This window comes from Saccopteryx bilineata, chromosome X (assembly GCF_036850765.1).
Source record: "Saccopteryx bilineata isolate mSacBil1 chromosome X, mSacBil1_pri_phased_curated, whole genome shotgun sequence".
NCBI classification, from domain to species: Eukaryota; Metazoa; Chordata; class Mammalia; order Chiroptera; family Emballonuridae; genus Saccopteryx; species Saccopteryx bilineata.
This window is the reverse complement of record NC_089502.1, coordinates 90,768,090-90,773,622: the sequence shown is the minus strand read 5'-3', so window position 1 is coordinate 90,773,622 and position 5,533 is coordinate 90,768,090. Positions and strand designations below refer to the sequence as shown.

At 45.3% G+C, this 5,533-nt stretch overlaps 1 pseudogene; it reads left to right on the top strand.

Annotated features, from left to right (window-relative positions):
• Window positions 1-311: 311 nt before the first annotated feature.
• Window positions 312-4,337, top strand: LOC136317727 (probable ribosome biogenesis protein RLP24 pseudogene; annotated as a pseudogene).
• Window positions 4,338-5,533: the final 1,196 nt, after the last annotated feature.

Below are 5,533 nucleotides of genomic sequence, written 5' to 3'. Positions count from 1 at the left end.
GCTCTGCCGCTACCAGAGCCACTCTAGCACCTGGGGCAGAGGCCAAGGAGCCATCCCCAGCGCCCGGGCCATCTTTGGCTGCGCGAGGGGAAGAGAGAGACAGAGAGGAAGGAGATGGGGGTGGAGAAGCAAATGGGCGCTTCTCCTATGTGCCCTGGCTGGGAATCGAACCCGGGTCCCCCGCACGCCAGGCCAACGCTCTACCGCTGAGCCAACCGGCCAGGGCCTATCTTTTTGTTTTTTAATGGTAAATTGAGCTTGTGTTCCTTTCAAGCTTGGCATTTGGGTGGTGAGTCCCCGGGCGGTTCAACATGTTTATCGGGAGGAGTTATTTCTGTTCTGGGTCTCTATAACCCAGCATGGCATGATGTTAGTCTGCAACAATTTCAAGGTGTTCAGATTCTATAACTCTGAGCATCATAAAGACTTTAAAAAGAAGCGCATTCCTTGAAAGGTGAAGTGGACGAAAGCATTCCGTAAGGCAGTTGATAAAGAGCTTACAGTAGATCATTCATCTGAATGTGAAAAACATAGAAATGAACCTGTCAAATACCAACAAGAGCTATAGAATAAACTGATTGATGAGAGAGTCAAAGGGATCAAACAGAAACGCTAAGCTAAATTTATAATGAACAGGTTGAAGAAAAATAAAGAACTATAGAAAGTTCAGGACATCAGGCCTGATCAGGCAGTGCACAGTGGTTAGAGTGTTGGATTGGGAAGCAGAGGACCCAGGTTTGAAACCCTGAGGTCGCCAGCTTGAGCGCGGGCTCATCTGATTTGAGCAAGGTTCACCAGCTTGAGCCCAAGCCAGCCCGCAACGAAGAATTGATACTTCTCATCTCTCTCCCTTCCTGTAGGAAGGAAGGAAGGAAGGAAGGGAGGGAGGGAAGGAGGGAGGGAAGGAGGGAGGGAAGGAAGGAAGGAAGGAAGGAAGGAAGGAAGGAAGGAAGGAAGGAAGTCAATTCAGGACATCAAAGAAGTAAAAACATTTATCCCAGCCAGCTCTGCGTTTGCATGCAAAAAAAGCAACTGAGAAGCAAAATGGTACAGAAATTACAGCAGGATGCAGACATGGAAATTGTTCCTGACAATCTTACTGCCTGTAACCATTTCTGTGAGCAGACTAAGAAACCTCCTTTTAGAGACTTAGAACGTCTAAATTATTGATTTATTTTTTACACAAGGTGACTCAAATAAAAAGGTGACTAAAAATACATCTCTTCTACATTGCTATCTACAAACCATCAGATATTATGGATGCTAGATTGCATCTCAATGTTAAATGTTCACTGATAGATGTACTTATATAAATCATAAAAATTCTGTAAACACAGATATGAGTTATGGAAATAAAATGGTCATGCCACTTGGATAATGTCACAAGGCAGCATTTATGTAATAATTAATGACAAAAACTCATGGCTAGTGATATATAAAACAAAATTCTCTTTGTAGTAGAAAAACAAAAAAGACGAGCTTGTGTTTTAGTTAGGCTTTGCTGTATAACAAGTCACCTCAAAATGTAATGGCCCAAAATAACAATGGTTTATTATTTGTTATGATTGTGGTGGTTGGCTGGGCACTTCCTCTGCAGGTTTTTATTTATTTATTTATTTGTTTGTTTATTTATTACAAAGCCAGAGAGTGAGTCAGAGACAGGGACAGACAGACAGGAATGGAGAGAGATTAGAAGCATCAATCATTAGGTTTTTTTCATTGTGCGTTGCAACACCTTAATTGTTCATTGATTGCTTTCTCATACGTGCCTTGACCGCGGGCCTTCAGTAGACCGAGTAACCCCTTGCTGGAGCCAGGGACCTTGGGTTCAAGCTGATGGGCTTTTGCTCAAGCCAGATGAGCCCATGCTCAAGCTGGCGACCTCAGGGTCTCGAACCTGGGTCCTCTGCATCCCAGTCCGACGCTCTATCCACTGTGCCACCGCCTGGTCAGGCACTTTCTCTGCAGGTTTTGACTGGACTCACTAAAAAGAGGAGGTCTGCTGGGCCAGAAGGTCCAAGATGGCCTCATTTACCAGTCTGGCTGAGGACTAGGACTGCTCAGCCCTCCTCTGCTCCATGGCTCCTCATGTTCTAGTAGGCTAGATAGACTTCCTTATATAGCAACCAGAACCTTCCAAGAGAATTAAGGCAAAAGTTTAAGCCTCCTGACCAAATTGTGAGAGTCCCAAGTCACTTCTGCTATCTTCTATTGGTCAAAGCAGGTCACAAGGCCAGCCCAGACTCTGGGGTGGCGGGATGGGATGGAGAAATAGACCCATCCTTGGATGTGAGGAATGAAGGGCACAAACACATTGCAAAGTGAATACTATATAGTATGAGAGGGATTGGCAGTCTTTAACGAATCTACCAGTTTGCTTTTATGAACATAGCTTTTTGTATGAAGTCTTATGCTTGCACGGGCCACACACACTTCCTGACCTAGACTGTATAATGTTGAACACTTCAAATGCTTGATCGTCACCATCAAGGAGAAAATTTGGTAGCACAGGTAAGCAACTAACATTTTTCATCATCCGTTTAAAATCATGCAACAGTTGAGATCTCAGTTGGGTAGCTCGCAGGGGTCCCCAAACTTTTTACACAGGGGCCAGTTCACTGTTCCTCAGACCGTTGGAGGGCCGGATTATAAAAAAACTATGAACAAATCCCGGCCCTGACCAGTTGGCTCAGTAGTAGAGCGTCGGCCTGGCGTGCGGGAGTCCCGGGTTCGATTCCCGGCCAGGGCACACAGGAGAAGCACCCATCTGCTTCTCCACCCCTCCCACTCTCCTTCCTCTCTATCTCTCTCTTCCCCTCCCACAGCCAAGGCTCCATTAGAGCAGCGTTTGCCCGGGCACTGAGGATGGCTCTGTGCTCTGATTGCAGCAGAGCAAAGCCCCAAGATGGGCAGAGCATCGCCCCCTGGTAGGCGTGCTGGGTGGATCCCAGTCAGGCGCATGTAGGAGTCTGTCTGACTGCCTCCCCGTTTCCAACTTCAGAGAAATACAAAACAAAAACAAAAACAAACTATGAACAAATCCCTATGCACACTGCACGTATCATTTTAAAGTAAAAATACAAAACAGGAATAAATACAATATTTAAAATAAAGAACAAGTAAATTTAAATCAACAAACTGACCAGTATTTTAATGGGAACTATGGGGCCTGCTTTTGACTAATGAGATGGTCAATGTGCTCCTCTCACTGACCACCAATGAAAGAGGTGCCCCTTCCGGAAGTGTGGCGGGGGCCGAATAGATGGCCTCAAGGGGCCGCATGCAGCCCATGGGCCGTAGTTTGGGGACCCCTGGGTTAGAGCATTGTCTCAATACATCAAGGTTGCAGGTTCAATCCTCAGTCATGGCACTTAACAAGAATCAACCAATGAGTTCATAAATAAGTGGAACAACAAATCAATGTTTCTCTCTCTCTCTTCCTTCTTGTATCTCTCTCTCTGAAAATCATTTTTAAAAAGTGTGCAACAGTTGAAATTACATTTAAAGAATATGGTAGCTCTTCCTTTGGTGTACAGATGATATGTTGAAATTTCTAATCGTAATGGCAATGAATTTTGAATCCAAAAGTATCTTCCGATCAGGCACTTGAAAATAAAGATGAGGTCTAATTTGCAGAAGGCATGTGCATTATGAGAGCAGCCAAACTGCAGTTGGCTTGGACACCATAAAATTGTGAATAATCCACGAAAAGATTAAGGTATCCAATACACATGGAGATGGTGTTTCAAAGCACGCTGTGGGGCCCTGTTCTCTCAGCCTCCCATCACACTGCCAAAACTGGGTCCATGATGACCTTTGGTGGGACAAGAGGAGGCATGGCAACAAACTCCAAGTTAGAGTCTTCAATTAGTTTCTGAACAAGCCAAAGGAAGGGCTTTTCAATGTTGTAGTTACTTTTAGCAGAAATGTTTTAGTACTGAAGAGGCTTCTTTTGATGGAAGATAATGGATTTTGCCTAAACCTTGCATGATAAGGATGTTTCACATTTAACTGACCTTTGAACAATGTGAGTTTGAATTTCATGGGTCCAATTATACACAGATATTTTTCAATTGACTCCCACAGTTCAACTTACTCACACAGTTTAAACCCACATTGTTCCAGGGTCAACAAGCAGTTGGGAATTTGTATATGTAAATTCACTTTTCGGACTGTACAAGCAGTCTCTCAGTGGCCCTAACCCTCATACTGTACAAGGGTCAGTTGTACTTGTACCATATCGCTATGCCAGTCAGGTGCCCTCTTTCAGTGGACAGCAGCCGCTGTCATCAAGAGGTGTAGCTCTTGAATCTGGAATGGTCTTGGGACTTGCTTGAACCATTCAACTACTAAACATTGTGCCTGGTCCAGGCCTATCTCAAGAAGCTGTGAGTTTTTGCTATTTCTGCTTACTCTCCTGCAACCTAGTCACCTCCCTATGAACAAACCCAGGCTAGCCTGCTGAGGAAAGTGAAACCATGTTGAAGAAAGATGATCTGATCAGCCCAGGCCATCCCAGACCAGCTGTCCCCAGCCAACCTGGCAGCGGATATTATAGATGCAGTTGTGAGCCAAGTGCATCAGCAGAGTTTGGCCCTGATTGCCAGTCTGCAGAACCGAGAGCTAAATCAAGAGCTGGTGTCTTCGGGTACTAAACTTTGTGGTGGATTATTTTGCAGCAAAAGCTGACTGACTCAGAGTAAGGTGATAGAGGTAAATCAGGACTTTCTTTCTTTCTTTCTTCCTTTCTTCCTTCCTTCCTTCCTTCCTTCCTTCCTTCCTTCCTTCCTTCCTTCCTTCCTTCCTTCCTTCCTTCCTTCCTTTCTTTCTTTCTTTCTTTCTTTTTTACGGAGACAGAGAGAGAGTCAGAGAGAGGAATAGATAGGGACAGACAGACAGGAACAGAGAGAGATGAGAAGCATCAATTATCAGTTTTTCGTTGCGACACCTTAGTTGTTCATTGATTGATTTCTCATATGTGCCTTGACTGTGGGCCTTCAGCAGACCGAGTAACCCCTTGCTCGAGCCAGCGACCTTTTGGGTCCAAGCTGATGAGCTTTTTGCTCAAGCCAGATGAGCCCACGCTCAAGTTGGCGACCTCGGGGTCTTGAACCTGTGTCCTCCACATCCCAGTCCGACGCTCTATCAGCTGCACCACCGCCTGGTCAGGCAAATCAGGACTTTCTTAGTAGGGAACCCAGTTCTTTTGAATGCTGGTTTTAAGTTGGAAAATTTTAGGAACAGTGATTACTAATGGTTTTGAGAAAACATTTGGAGATGCTATTACCTTCATTGATGCAGAAAAAGCCTAGAAAACTTCTTGGAGGTCAGGGCTCCAGTTTTATGGGTTCCTGGACATCAGAAGCCAATACTAAGGAGGGCAGATAAGTCAGAGAGCACCTGGCTGAGGACTTCCACATTTGATGGTGGAAGAGTGGAGGGATCGGAAGGTGGGGAGAACCAAGCTGACCCTGCAAGAAACAGGCCCACGGGCTCTTCTTTGGACCTCCAGCACCCTGGGTGGCAGCCCAGG